Source organism: Dasypus novemcinctus, chromosome 13 (genome assembly GCF_030445035.2).
Source record: "Dasypus novemcinctus isolate mDasNov1 chromosome 13, mDasNov1.1.hap2, whole genome shotgun sequence".
NCBI classification, from domain to species: Eukaryota; Metazoa; Chordata; class Mammalia; order Cingulata; family Dasypodidae; genus Dasypus; species Dasypus novemcinctus.
In genome coordinates, this window is record NC_080685.1 from 19,198,728 (window position 1) to 19,213,941 (window position 15,214).

General features: G+C 41.9%; 1 protein-coding gene across 5 annotated transcripts in view; it reads right to left on the bottom strand.

Moving 5' to 3' along the window:
* ARV1 (ARV1 homolog, fatty acid homeostasis modulator) overlaps window positions 1–15,214 on the bottom strand; it is a 52,629-nt gene that overhangs the window by 16,036 nt on the left and 21,379 nt on the right. The window contains exon 6 of one of the 5 annotated variants that reach the window (XM_004467088.5): window positions 3,568–8,535. The exons of 3 other annotated variants lie outside the window; for them this stretch is intronic. The gene's annotated coding sequence lies outside the window, so the exon portion shown is untranslated. Of the gene's footprint in view, window positions 1–3,567; window positions 8,536–11,771; window positions 14,772–15,214 lie in introns of those variants that run through there. One more of the 5 variants, XM_004467087.5, reaches the window with a different exon arrangement.

Here is a 15,214-nt window from a genome sequence, read left to right on the forward strand (position 1 = left end):
TCTCCTTATGGGTGCACTCCTTGCGCGTGGGGCTTCCCTACACGGGGGACACCCCTGTGTGGCACGGCACTCCTTGCGCGCATCAGCACTGCGCATGGGCCAGCTCCACACGGGTCAAGGAGGCCCGGGGCTTGAACCGCGGACCTCCCATGTGGTAGACGGACGCCCTAACCACTGGGCCAAAGTCCGTTTCCCAACTTTCATAACTTGAAGGCATAGAATCAAACATACTGAAAGAATTTATAATTTTTTTGACATTAAGAATCTGAAAGCAGCTTTATTCCTCTATTGAGTTGGTTCTTGAATAGTTTTATTACTAGTAGACAACTGTTTACAGCTAAGTCACAACATTGTTCAGTTTTTGAATCCTCCAGACCCCTTGCTTCTCTTCTATCTCTAGGGGAGATGATTGATTTATAAGCACCGCTTCAGGGTTAGGGTGAGGAAGTAAAGCTTGACATTGTGAACCCACAAGTGCTGACAGTGCATCATGTATATGCCCTGTGGCAGGGACTGGGGTCACATACAAAGAAGAAAGAGTATCCTGCTCTTTTCCTCTGCTGAAGTAGCAGTTAAAATGAAAGATGGTGGTAAATTGCCTTCGGCAGGAGACGCACCTGTTCTTTGAGGACAAGAATATTGAAAGTGCTAAGTAAGACCTGGTTAAGCCTGGTCATTTGCAAGAATCTGCTTGTTTGAGGCTAGGCCCCTGCTTATCAGTGAATTGAAACTTAGGTCAGTTCTCAACCCTGACTGCATTAGAGTCATTTGGGGGAGCTTTTAGGAAAAGCCACCTCAAGACCCCAGTTTCGGGCATTAGTAAGGAGCTAGGCCCAGGCACCTCAGCCAAGGTTGAGACCCAGTGCTTCAGGTACTTAGGATTCAGAGTGTGGACCGTGAACCAGGTATCAATGGCCTGGGAACTTGTTAGAAATGTAGAATCTGGGTACCTGCTAAATCAGGTCCTGCATTTTAATGTGATTTAGTACCTACTAAATCAGGTCCTGCATTTTAATGTGAGCCCCAAGAAAATTCATTTGCAGACTTTGAGCAGCCCTGTTTTAGGTGACCCAGCCCAGTTCCCAGCACTTAAAGGACCAGTGCTGCTCTGAGAGGGATGTCCCGGTGGGGCTAAAAAGCCTGGCTTGCCCTGGGCCCCAAGGAATTGGTCAGGAGACCCCAAAGCTGTACAAATGGGCCAACCACGGAGGGCAGCACCAGGGCTAGCGCAGGCTTGGAGGGCCCTGCAGTTCAGAATGGAGTCCTTCCCTTAGACTTCCTGGCCTCCCATCTCCGTTGTTTGTCTCTCTGAGTTGGAAGTGGATCGCATTGAAGCTGCGATAGCACACGTTCCTTACTTGTGGTGAAGTGGGCGTATTTACAGAAACCTCTGTATTTTTAATACGCCACTTGAAATATGCATTTCACCCCAAACTCATTTCAAATGTAGTGGACTCTTGTAAATACAGGTTGGCAAGAAAATAACAAAATTTACCAAACCATAAAATGTTTTCCAATATGGTTCCCACAGATTAACAAAGAAATTCAACTAGTGTCCTTTACTGCTACTTGGTATAAATCATTAGTTTTAAGTAATTCTTCAAGAGGAAGACGGTGAGAAGGTAGACCGAATGGCATAAACAACGGCTCCAAAAATTTTTATGTATCGTGTTTTGTGCCTTCATAAAACATATTCATTTCTATAATTAAACCACAGGTTAAGTGATTTGCCTAAGGTCATAGCTAAAGAAAGATGGAGCTAGTTTCTTTTGGGATTTACAGTTTGTGCTCTGTACATTTAAATGCTCATTTTAAGCCATAGGCAAAGTGTAGCGATAAAGTGAAATCTAAGGTAAAGCACCACAGGTGTGGTCAGCCTAGGTGAAGTTTCTAAGGAGGCCAACTGTAAGTTTAAGGAGGATTTCTCTGGGAGCTCATTATCTGACGCAGGCCTGTGGAATGCTGGAAGAGTTTCAAGGACAGCCTTTCCTGTTTCCTGGCGATTTGGAATCTGAAGAAACTCAGCAGGTGAGAGGATTCTATGTGAATTAATTCTGCAGAAGGAGTCCATCTTTGATAAGTACAATTTAGAGAAGACCCTTTGTTTGCCTTGTTTCAAAATGAGATGTTTGTTTCAATGAAAGTAAAAGAAAAATGAAACTGGCTTTAAAAGCTTTGTAAAAACTGGTTACTTTAAAAGTTTTGCATTATCATTTGCTTAAACTGAAAAAGTCTATTCCTTTAAAATGCTTATTTTTGGCTAGGTCACATATTATCAAATATTTATCTAGAAGGTCCCATAAATAACTCATTTAAAAATTTCAGAATAATATAGAAAAATTAGTTGTTTTGCTAGCTAAGTGAAAGAGTAGGCTCATCATGAACTTTGGGGAAGTATCCAACTGAGGAATGTAAGTGAAGGAGAACGAACTACTGTGGTGACTAGCAGGCCCTAATCTCAATTAAACCACTTTTAAAGGTTTTAAGCCACCTTTGTGTTTGAATGAAAATTTGAGAAATTCAATTAGACCTTACCTAAAGGAAGCCTGCCTGATGTTATTGAGGGCAGGTGCCTATAGAAAAGGTGGAAAGGCTTTTAGGGAAAGTATCACTGCTTTGCACATGAAAGTCCTGAAGTGGGGTCACCAAGGCAGTGAAGTAGTTTGGTCAAAAGAGATACATCTAATCTGTTTTTTGGTTTTCCTTCTCTTAGCCTTCATTTGTGTAATATTTGAAAGTGTTTTCCACCCCTTAAGGCAGCTGGGAAGAAGTTGGGTCAGAGAGAGTGAATGGCTCCTCCAAAGCCATACAGCTCCTACAGGTAGTCAGGCTTTCCCTTGGCGCCTTGGCTGTTAGGAAAACGCAGTGCAACTGCCTCTGACACTTAGAGCAGATTCCAAACAGAATCAGTTGGGGGTTGATTTTCAGTTTGGGTGAAAGAACCACATTTCATAAGGAAAATCTGACCTTTCCCAAAGTTCTGTTTTTGCTTTTTGGAAACTAAATTCTAAGTAAGATTTCAAGGTTTTATTTCTGCCATAATTATCTTGATGGGAGACTGTACTTAGGTCAACCCTTTAGCTATGTCTACTCCAGAAAAAACAATTTTGGCTCTTTAAATATCCCCATATCCCCATGCCTTCAGATTGCTGAGGTTTTTCCCTAAATAAAATGAAATTCAATAGTACATGTTCTAGGTAACAAGTCTAATAAGCCCCAGAAACCCAGTGGATGCCTATTAGGAGTTGCTACTTTTTCAAGGACTGTGGTTATTTTAACCTTCATTGGCCTTAATGTCAAAGCATCATTGAATGGTTGCATCAGTGATTATCTGGTACAAGCCCTTAATCTTACATCATAGTGTTTTATTATTTAATGATTTATTGTGCAATAGATTTTACTGAGTCTTGGTGTGATTCCTCTGTGCACAGGCCTAATTTCTTTCAGAGCCTATAATTATAGTCAACAGCACAGGTCTCTAGGTTTCTAATTCTGAGGAACCCAACTTCCCAGCTGGTTTTCTTGACTGATTCCCTGCAGAGCTAGCACAAACAATAATCTACAGAATACTGAGTAAAACCTTTATTAAATAAAGCAATACACTAGTAAAAGCAACAGTAAGAAAGAGATTAGAGGCCTAAAAAGGCAGATGCTTGAAGAAAATTATGTATCCCCAACCTTAGACAGAAACTTAATAATCACCTCTCCTTGGTTCCTACTCTATTTCCAAGACAGTCAGTGACAAATGGAGTCCCAGGAACACAAACCGTTACACTGGGAGGGAAGGTTTGGTGAGAAGTGTATTTACAACAGGAATGGACGTGGTTCAAGTAATGGGCACGATAAGGCCTGAGAACAGCTCTCAATTGTTGAATGGCTAAGCCTTATGTGGGAGAGGGGAAGTTAAGAGTGGATAACTTTGCTCAGTTCTGTCCTAGGACTTAGGGAAGAAGAGCATCTTATCCTTCATTCTCTTTCATATCCTTAGGATGAAATGATGCCAGGAAAGAAGGGGAGACCATTTAAGGTGACCTTTAGAATATGATTTATATTAAAGAAAGCTCCTCTGCAATACCTAAAGACCAGCAGAATGGTAGGAAAGATGTACATTTGAAGTTAAGGGACAAGCTAGTGGTATTGCCTGTTTATCTGCTGTGTCCATGTATATACCTGCCTTAGGAACCTAGAGTGCGGTGAGTTTGGAAAATGGGAATGGGAACTTATTCACAAGACTCAACTTGCAGATACCCTATGTTACAAGCATTTCTTAGCTTGCAGTATGTTCAGTGGGTATGTGTCATCTATGTGACTGATTCCAAAAGTTCTTGCCTCATTTGCCTTCCTGGTAGAAACACTAGGGAAGACAGGTCCAACTCAATCTCTCTTCAGTCATATGCCATGTGACTTCTCTTGACAAGCTTCTAACAGAGGGACCCTAAAAGACTGTCTCATTGATAATCACTGACACAGACTCAGCCACCCTTACTAAATCAGTGTGTTAGGAACTGAAATTGGAAGGAGTCAACATAAAACCTGGAGGTTGACCTTATCTTCTGCTGCTGAAGAAAGAACCGAGGTGTTTCTAGAGGATAGGAGGTATACTCTAGCACACGTAGGTATGCCTGATACATTTACTTACTTGAAAATTCATTGATATTATTTCTATACCTCCTTTATTCCCAAAACTAAGCCTGTTTTATAAAAATCCACACAACAGTAAGATACAGTGCAATTAAAAAGAGGGTTTGGAAGTCAGGTGAAAGTGGAAATGGAGGGAGGGCAGATAAGATAAAGCCAGGAAAGAGTAACACAAGAAGCACATGCCATGAGAAAGACAAGTAGTGCTGTTTGCTTGCAGTACTTCAGGGAGGCAGGTCTGCCCTTGAATTCAATTAAGGCCCACAGATAAACACTGTAGTAGGCGCTCAGCTAGGGAAATGGTGTTTCCTTGCCAAATATGTCCAAGCAAGGTGACTTCAGGAACATCTACTTGGAATCTACCTCCCCGCCAAAGCAGGGATCTCCTTCCTAGCACATATACGGTCATCTAGCTTCTGCGTGATCAAGAACAGGTAGCTTATAGTGCCACAAGGTACCTTTCAGAGAACTCTTCTATTGCCCTGAAAATCTGCTGCCTCAGACTTTGATGAAAGGTAAGATAAAGGGTTATGCTGCATGGTAGACTCCCATTTCAAATTTGATCGGATGTGTGTTTGTGTGTGCACGTGCAGGGACTGTATTAGCCAAAGGAATGATAGGTCAGGCTGAAAAAATTCTCCCTCCACCCCCAAAGATATCAGGTCCTAATCCCTTGAACCTGCAAATGTTGCCTTATTTGGATAAAGAATCTTTACAGATATGACTAACGTAAGGATTTTGAGATGGGGAGATAGATTATCTTGGGTTATCTGGGAGGGCCCTAAATGCCATCACAAGTGTCTTTATAAGGGAGAGGCAGACGGATTAGCCACACCCACTCCCCTACACAGAGGAGGCCACAACGTGAAGACAAAGGAGAGAGAGCGAGATCTGAAGATGGTGGCCTTGGAGACGAGTGGTGTGGCCACAAGTCAAGGAATGAAGGAATGCCTGCAGCCACCAGAAGCTGGAAAGACAAAGAACAGATTCTCCCTAGAGCCTCTGGAGGGAGTGTGGCCCTGCCTTCGACTTCTGGTCCCCAGAACTGAGAGAGAATAATTTCTAGTATTTCAAGCCATCAGCCTTTCCTACTGGTTTATTAAAGATTCTATTTCATTAGTTTTAAAACTCCGTCCCTTTAATGTATATTAATAGGAATTTATCTCCTCTTATGCATAGTAATGAAAATATTAGATGATCTAATCCCAAGATCCAGGTTAGATTCAGTTTTTGCCTTTCACTTTAGAAGTAGAATAAACTGGTTCTGGTCAATTGGACACATGTAGTTAAGAAAAGCTTAGCCTACTTCTGGGAAGGCAGCATTGGAGTAGGTTAGTGGGGCTCATCTCTCTTTAAAAAAAGGGTTTGAGGGTTCCTCAGGAAGCTAAATATAGAACAGCCATATCCAGCAATCCTGCGACTGGGAATATATTCAGAAGAACTGAAAGCAAGGATACCAAAAGACATTTGTGCACCCATGTTCACAGCAGCAGCATTATTCACAATTGCTAAAAGATGGAAACAACCCACATACCCATCAACTGATGAATGGATAAAAAAACCCGTGGTATAGACTTATGGGAAGATGGCGGACTAGAAAGACATAGGACTCCCTCCTTATCTCCCAGAAAAATAGCTGGAGGACAGGCAGAAACTGTCTAGAAAAAAAATCTAGGGTTTAGGACACCAGGGCAAGGCTGGACACTGCCAGAGGGGAGAGGGGCAAAGGAAAAGAATTGCCATGGCAAAATCTATTTAAAAGCTACAGCTGCAACTGCCGGTATCCTCCCCCAGCCTATGCTTTTTTTTTGAGGCACCAGGGCCAGAAATTGAACCCTGGGACCTTGTATGTGGGAAGCCAGCGCTCAACCATTGAGCCACATCGGCTCCCCTGAGTTGGTTTGTTTGCTTGTTGTTTTGCTTTTGTTTTTAGGAGACGCTAGGGATTGAACCTGGGATCTCCCATGTGGGGAGCAGGCGCTCAACTGCTGAGCCACATCTGCTCCCGCTACAGACACTTTTGAATTCTCAGGCCTTGGGGCTGGTGGCTACAGACAAGGAGGCCCTGGGGATCCACCTCCCCAGGAAAGGGGAGGCTGACTCAGCTGACCCTCATATTTGGTCTGCTGTGTCCCACGAGCCCATCCAGCCAGCTGGGGCTGGGCCGTTGTTTGCCTTGGGAGCTGGTAAGTCCCTCTCTACTGACTAGGACTGGTTGTTGAGAAAGCAGAGGGAAGTGGATTTAATTCCCACCCAGGAAAAGGGTGGAGGCTGCCAGAAAGGGTGGGAAAAGGCCTCAGAAAGTTTGAATTACGAGGCGGGGCTCTTAGCCTCCAGGCAGAATCCTCTATCAGTGATTCAGCCTGTTTTGCAGCACACCCCAAGCAGGCTTTGAACTGAGAGGGCTGCCAAAGAGCACCATCTGCTGGCAGACAAAGGACGTGCACGTGAGGAAATGAAGAGAGGCTTTTCTGGCTTTTACAGCCTTCCTTCCCAAGGCCCTTGCAAGCTTAGGTCTGCAACCCATTACTGGGCCCAGGCCTCAGATGTGAGCAACTAAAGACCCAGAACAAGCTGAACCAAGAATCAAAGGACAGAAGTAACACAGCCTCCTGCTAACTAAATCCCTACGAAAGAGAAACTGAGCATCTGAGTAAACGTACCATCATAATCAGATACCTAGAAAGTAGCAAAAAATTACAAGCCGTACTAAGAAGATGGAAAAACTGGCCCAAGAAAAAGAATACAAAAAAGGCCTATAAATTTCCCTCTCAAAACTGCCTTAGCTGTAGCCCATAAGTTTTGTTGTGTTCTCCTTTTAATTTGTCACAATATAAATTAGCTTGGATGTGTATGACAACAAGGATGAACCTTTAGGACATTATGTTGAGTGAGATAAGCCAGACATAAAAGGACAAATATTGTACAGTCTCACTAATATGAATTGAATACGATGAATAAACTCTAGATTAAATGTTACTAGGAGATAGAATGTCAGTTGAGAATGGGGAGCTGATGCTGAATGTGTGTAGACTGTTTAATAAGGTGGATTATAGATGTTTGGAAATAGAGTTGATGGTAACATAATGGTGAGTTTAACTTACACTGATTTATAAATGTGAATGTGGCTGAAAGGGGTAGTCTAGGGAGGCTAATATCAATAGAAAGGAAGTTAGAGGATAATCTAGGGACTGTATAACTAGTTTCGGTGGTGGATGATAATTGTGGTTAATAGTACAAATATAAGAATGCTCCTCTATTACAAGTGTTAAGAATATGGAGATACATGGCAAAAATACAACTAATATAATGTATAGACTATAGTTAACAGTAATATTGTTTTTATAACAACGGCAAAGAAGGTACTATGTCAATGCTAAGGGTCAATAATGGGGGTTTATAAGGGGATATTGGATTTTTCTTTTTGGAGTAATGAAAATATTCTGAAATGCGCTGAGGTGATGACAGCACAACTCTCTGAAACTGAGAACCACTGAGTATACACTTTGTATGGGTCACACAAGGCAGGGAACTGTATAATAGAGTGAACCCCATGGTGAATGATGGGCTATGGTTAACAGTACAAATATAAGAGTGTTCTTTCGTGAACTCTAACAAAAATACAGTATTTATATATGGTATTAATAACAGAATGGTGTAGCAGTTTGATCTTGATGAATTCCAAAATGAAATACTGGATTATGTTTGTAAACTTGTCTTTTCCTCTGGGTGTATTAGAGTGTACTGAATTCAGAAGTTTTACTTTTACTTGATTAAATAATGTTTAAGGCTTTATTGGGCCACGTCAGTAGGATGCTGCATCCCCGCCCCCTTGGTAGGTGGGGACTCAGAGAAACTGCGCCACAGAGAAGGGAGGTTGGAGTCTTGAGCTGGAGCCTGGGGAAGTAAGCACACAGAGGAGCTTGGTCGTGAATAAAGACAAAAGGCCCTGAGAAAAGAAACAAACCATTTGTCTAATAGTCTACATCTGGTCTTGTGGAGATAACAGGAGCTGCCCAGAGAGAAGCAAGCCACAGGAAGAGAGAAAACCAGGAAGCCTGAGCCCTGGCAGATGTTGGCAGCCATCTTGCCCCAACACATGGCAATAGACTTTGGTTAGGAAAGTAACAAGCTTTATGGCCTGGTAATTATAAGCTTCTATCCCAAATAAATATCCTTATAAAAGCCAACAGATTTCTGGTATTTTATATCAGCACCCCTTTGGCTGGCTAATACAGATGGTTTGTAGGCAAAACCCACCAAATATAAGCTATGGACTATAGATAGCGGTAATATTATGATGTTGGTCTTTCATCATTTGTAACAAATGTGTCACAACAATGAAGGTGTTGGTGGTGGGGTGATGTATGGGAATCCTGTATAGAATGTACGATTGTTCTTTAAAAATTTGAAGTAAAAAAAAAAGAAAAAAAAGCTTGACCTAAGTTACCTTTGCTTCAGTATAATAGTAAAAATCACATCCACAGCCACCACTGCACCATTTTCTTACAGGTGATGTATGACCAAACATGTTTTGAAACCCACCTCTTCCCCCACGTAATCTCACTCCATCTGCCTCATTACACTAAATCAGCCCAACAAAATCACATAAAAGTTAGCACAGCTTTCACGTCTTGGAGACTGATGTGAGAATATTTGTCCTCTGATCTCTGGGCTGGCCCTTGCTAACGAACTCTTCCTGAAATCCTGGTGATACTGTACTGGCACTGTGTGCATGGGCAAAAGGACTGCACTCAACCATTTCACTCTGTGTCGTGATGGGACATCCCCACTCAGTCTACAGCCCCAACACACAGTTCTAACCCTTTCACATACTCCGAAGTAAATTTGCAGAGGGCTTTTGGAGTCCACCTTAGTTGACAGTCATCGCTAGGGTTACTATGAGGATTGACTGAGTAAATAATTATAAAGTCCTTTGAATAGTGCCTGGCACAAAGTAAAAGGGATATATAAATATTTGTTAAATAGGAATAAATACAGAGAGTCCTGTTTTGGGTCTCAAGGTTCTTGCTTTCGTAATGCTCTTCTTTTGTCTTTTTAGGAACCTGAAGACATTTTAAAATTACTGGGGTTAAAAACTTCCCTTCAGAAGGTGTTCTCAATTTTATAATAAAAGGTTATGGGAAGCGGACTTGGCCCAGTGGTTAGGGTGTCCGTCTACCACACGGGAGGTCCACAGTTCAAACCCTGGGCCTCCTTGAGCCCTGTGGAGCTGGCCCATGCGCAGTGCTGATGCGCGCAAGGAGTGCTGTGCCACGCAGGGGTGTCCCTGCGTAGGGAAGCCCCACGCGCAAGGAGTGCACCCCATAAGGAGAGCCGCCCAGCACGAAAGTGCAGCCTGCCCAGGAATGGCGCCACACACATGGAGAGCTGACACAACAAGATGACACAACAAAAAGAAACACAGATTCCTGTGCCGCTGACAACAACAGAAGCGGACAAAGAACATGCAGCAGATAGACAGAGAACAGACAACTGGGGGGGGGGGGGAGAATAAAAGAAAATTAAATTTAAAAAATCTAAAAAAAACCCTTTCAATTGAAATATTTTTTTAAAAAAGGTTATGGCTATATTTCAGAAAAGAACAATATGGCTTTTAAGGATCACAGCTCTTCCACTGAGGCAACAATATAGTAAAATATTTATTTCCTTTATGGCTTCTTCCCTTGGAGACTTCACTAATATTTAAATCTGGCTCTAGTTATTTGAGTTCTCAATTTTAAACCCCCTCATTCTTTCTTCCTGTTTCAAAAACAATAAATTGTCCTCTTTCTCAATGCGGGAGGATAGACCCAGAGATACACCCTTAGAATAGGAATGGAGACCAAGGTTTTAGTCTTGACTCTGTCACTATCTGGGTGACTTTGAACAAATCATTAACCATTTTAAGCTTCTGTTTCTCATATCCAAAAGACTGATTTTAAAAATACCTACAACTTTTTTGATTGATGCTGTTTTGTTGTAAATATCTAACAATATCCTTTCCTTGGCTCTTATATACAGCATGGTGTTTTCTTCCCAATTTGGTTGAAAGGGTTTGAAACACTCAGTAGGAAACAAACAAACATAAAATTTAGAGACCACTTGGCTATTTCCCATGTGCAATATTACTCTATATTGTGCTCCCAAAAATTGAAAAATTTCATCTGGTTCTTGGCTGCTGAAAACTTAAGAGTTAACAGTGGGGTCCGTCAAAGTGTAGCCATGATTTTGAAGATAACTGATCCAGAATTGTGATTCTGAGGCAGGCTTTCCAGGATGGTTTGTGTGTACCTTTCAGCAAAGGAGGAGGTATCTAATTTTATACCTTCATGTGGATTTTAACATATATTTTTTGTTAGATCGTATCTCAGTTGGGATGTCTTGGGAAATACATACACCATTTCAAGGTACCAAGCCTGGCTATCATCTTCACTTCCCAATGTAATTATAATAGCTGCACAATTCTGTCCAGTTTCAGGAATCATTTAAAACAAACTTTAAAAAGAGGGTAGGGCAAAATTTAACAACTGTAAAATCTAGGTGGTTTTCACTGTACAATTCTTTCAACTTTTCTCTATGAAATTTTTCATTAAAGTAGAAAAAAATTTAGGGCCACTACAGAGGTAAGCTTAACATCCGAGGCGTGGCAGTGGAGTGGGGTGTTGGGGGGAAGACTGGTTAATTTTTCTAGTAGTGTGTCTAATTGGCCATTGTGAAGGAAGTCTTTCTGCCTTTTTCCTGGAGTCTTACCCTTTCTTTTCTCATTCCAAGGAGTTATGAATAAATAACATGTTGACAAGAGATGGGAAGGTGAGTTTCATTTATACCTTGTGAATCTAAGCTAGCTGTCTCCTGTACATTGCAAAGCAGTTAGGACACCTCACAGACACAAAGAGGTTTCAAATGTCTTAAAAAAAAAATTTTTTTTTTGAGGTACTGGGGCCCAAGGATTGAACCTGGGACCTTCTATGTAGAAAGCTGGCGCTCAACCACTGAGCCACATGGGCTCTCATGAGTTGTTTTTTTCCTTTGTTTGCTTGTTTTTGGGAGTCACTGGGAACTGAACCCGGGGCCTTCCATGTGGGAAGCAGGTGCTCAACCACTCGAGTCACATCCTGTCCTTCTAATCCTTATTTATTTATTTTTTTAAAAAGATTTATTTATTTATTTAATTTCCCCCCCTCCCCTGGTTGTCTGTTCTTGGTGTCTATTTGCTGCGTCTTGTTTCTTTGTCCGCTTCTGTTGTCGTCAGCGGCACCGGAAGTGTGGGCGGCGCCATTCCTGGGCAGGCTGCACTTTCTTTTCACGCTGGGCGGCTTTCCTCACGGGCGCACTCCTTGCGCGTGGGGCTCCCCCACGCGGGGGACACCCTTGCATGGCACGGCACTCCTTGCGCGCATCAGCGCTGCGCATGGCCAGCTCCACACGGGTCAAGGAGGCCCGGGGTTTGAACCGCGGGCCTCCCATATGGTAGACGGACGCCCTAACCACTGGGCCAAAGTCCGTTTCCCTAATCCTTATTTTTTAATTGATGTTTTTCCTTTTGGTTATATGTCTGACTACTTTTATCCTCTCTCCTTAACATTTACAGTCTCCATCTGGTGGTCAACAGTCCTCTCCATCCTGTAGCTATTGTGTGACATTATCCCAACTGGGTTTTCCCTTTTGGATTCTTCTTTTTAACTTTCTGTATTGGTTTCGTTGCCCTTAGGATAAATTACAACTCATAAGGCCCTCCATAATCTGACCTTTACATGATGTTTACTTTTTTTTTTTAAAGACAATCTCTTTTTCCCCACCCCCTTGTTGTTTTTTACTTGCTGTGCCTGTTCATCTTCCTTGCTTCTTTAGGAACCACCGGGAGTGAACCTGGGATCTCTGATGTGGGAGAGAGGTGCCTAATCACTTGAGCCACCTCTGCTCCCTTCTAGCACCATTTTTAAAAAGTTCCACCACCCATTCTCTGTCCAGTAGTTCCCTGCATATGCATGTTACACACTCTGTCCTCTAGGTCTTTGCATGTGTTGGTATTCTTGTTACCAAGGACACTGGAAAGTTCCTTTCCTTTCCCCATCCTCTCAAAAAACCTCTCTGGGAGGTCCTGGGTTTGGTTCCTAGTGCCTCCTAAAAACAAAAACGAAAAAAAAAACCAACTCAGGGGAGCAATGTGCTCAGTGGCTGAGCACCAGCTTCCCACATAAGGTCCCAGGCTCAATCCCCTGCCCCAGTACCTAAAAAAAAAAAAAAAGAAGCAAAACACAACCCCTTGGACTTCTAAGGCTGGAAGAGATGTTTCTACTCAGCAATTCCTAAGTATCCTACTCTTATCCCTTTACAGCACTTACCACTTTGTACTGTAATCATCTATTAGCATTTCTGAATCTATTCTCTGTAAACTTAAGAGGATCATGTCTTATCCACCACTGCATCAACTGTCTGACGCATATACAGTAGGTACTCAGTAAATATTTGTTGAATGAATAAGATAATGCATGAAATAGGGAGAGGGAAAGGGGGAGAAATGTTACATCTATTTTTTTTTAATGGCTTTGCGAGGTAATTCACCTGCCACAAAAATGACCCTGTAAAGTGTACAATTCAATGGTTTTTAGTATTTTATTTATTTTTGGATCAGCCAATTTAGAGAGTAACTTAGCTGCAAGGAAAGATGATTAATTGGAAATTTACAAAATCTCAGTTTATTCTGAAAGCCTTTAAGAGAATAGTGTTTCTACTGTTGTAAGAGCTCAATATATATTACTGTTTAATATATATTACTTAAGGGAAGTGGACTTGGCTCAACAGATAGGGTGTTCGCCTACCATATGGGAGGTCCGCGGTTCAAACCCTGGGCCTCCTTGACCTGTGTGAAGTTGGCCCATGCACAGTGATGATGCACGCAAGGAGTGCCCTGCCACGCAGGGGTGTCCCCCGCATGGGTGAGCCTCGCGCGCAAGGAGTGCACCCCGTAAAGAGAGCTGCCCAGAGCGAAAGAAAGTTCAGCCTGCCCAAGAATGGTGCGGCACATACGGAGAGCTGACACAAGATGATGAAACAAAAAGAAACAGATCCCGGTGCTGCTGATAAGGATAGAAGCAGTCACAGAAGAACACACAGTGAATGGACACAGAGGGCAGACAACTGGGGGGGGGCGGGTAGAAATAAATAAAAAATAAATCTTAAAAAAAAAAAAAAATATATATATATATATATTACTTATAGCCAGTAACTTAACATTTAAATTAAAAATATAAAAACATGTCAAAAAAATGAAATGCAAATTTTTTATTATGTGTGAATTATGAATTACATGTCCCTCTGTCAATTCAAATGCTTACCCGGGATTGTCTATAACATGTAAATCTTCACTTGTGTATATCAGTTCCTGTGGGCAACATTCCTTGTGTTTGTCTTGAGTGTTTCTATGTGTGTCCATGTGCATTAATGTGTATGGTTTAGTGGTTTGGTTTAGTGGTTTCTAGAGTGTGTATGTGTGTGTGGGCATGTGGGTATGGGGACTCCCAGTGCCACAATCACTGCTTTCTTTTTCAGGAAATGTTTCCAAATCCTTGCTCCATATTAGTCAATAGAAGTGAGTAGCTCAGTTTATATTTCATGTCTTTTCTTTTCAGATGCAGCTGATCATGTCATAGATAGTACAGAATACAACTGTGGATAATGAAATATTTAGAAAGGCACATTCTATTGATAAACCAATAAATACTCATGTAGGGCAAGGCCCTGTACAATGGGAGATAGAGAGTAACCTAAAGCATGGTCTCTTCCTGCACCAAACTTTTGGCCAGGTTGGGGAAGTAAAGCATAAACACATAGAATTTTAATATAAAAGACAGATAAGTCTAAAACATGAGATAACATAAAGGAGGATAATCATTTTCAAATAACTATTTTCATAACTACAAATTCTAACAGGTAGTTTGACAAGTATGAAACTACACTTATGACAGTTTAGGAGAAAATATCCAACTGGGACTGTATCAGAAGATCTGAGCACTAGGAGGTCAACAGATGGAGTGATCACTATAAACTCAAGTTTTTGGAAAGTTTTTTCATTTCACAGAGAAGCAAAAGATGACTATTCGACCAGGCAGAAGAGGGCACTCCAGTACCTGGAAAAAGCATAAGATGCATCTAGAGATGATCAGAATACTTGTAGCAGAGAATGTGGGTGGGAATAAGACTGGTGAGAAAAATTAGGACCAAATTATGTAGGGCCATACACAAAACTTAGAGAAAATTAAAAGGTGTTCCTCAGCCAGAGACCAGAAACTTCTATGTCAGCATTAAGAAATAACTGAAAGTTTCAGAGTGACACCAGAAGTAGCACCCTGTGAAGATTCGTGTTGCACAGGTAGAGACTGAAGGCCAGTTAGGAGGCTGTTATAACCTTTTCAGCAAAAGATGGCGCAGATTAAGCTAGGGTGTGAATGAAAAGAGAATGAGGAATGCTTCAAGAGAAAAGCTATCAAGGGGCTAAGAGTAAAAAAGATAGACAAAGCAGGGATGATTGAAGTGAGGGAGTAGAGTGGTTGGGAAGGGTAGGAGCCAGGTG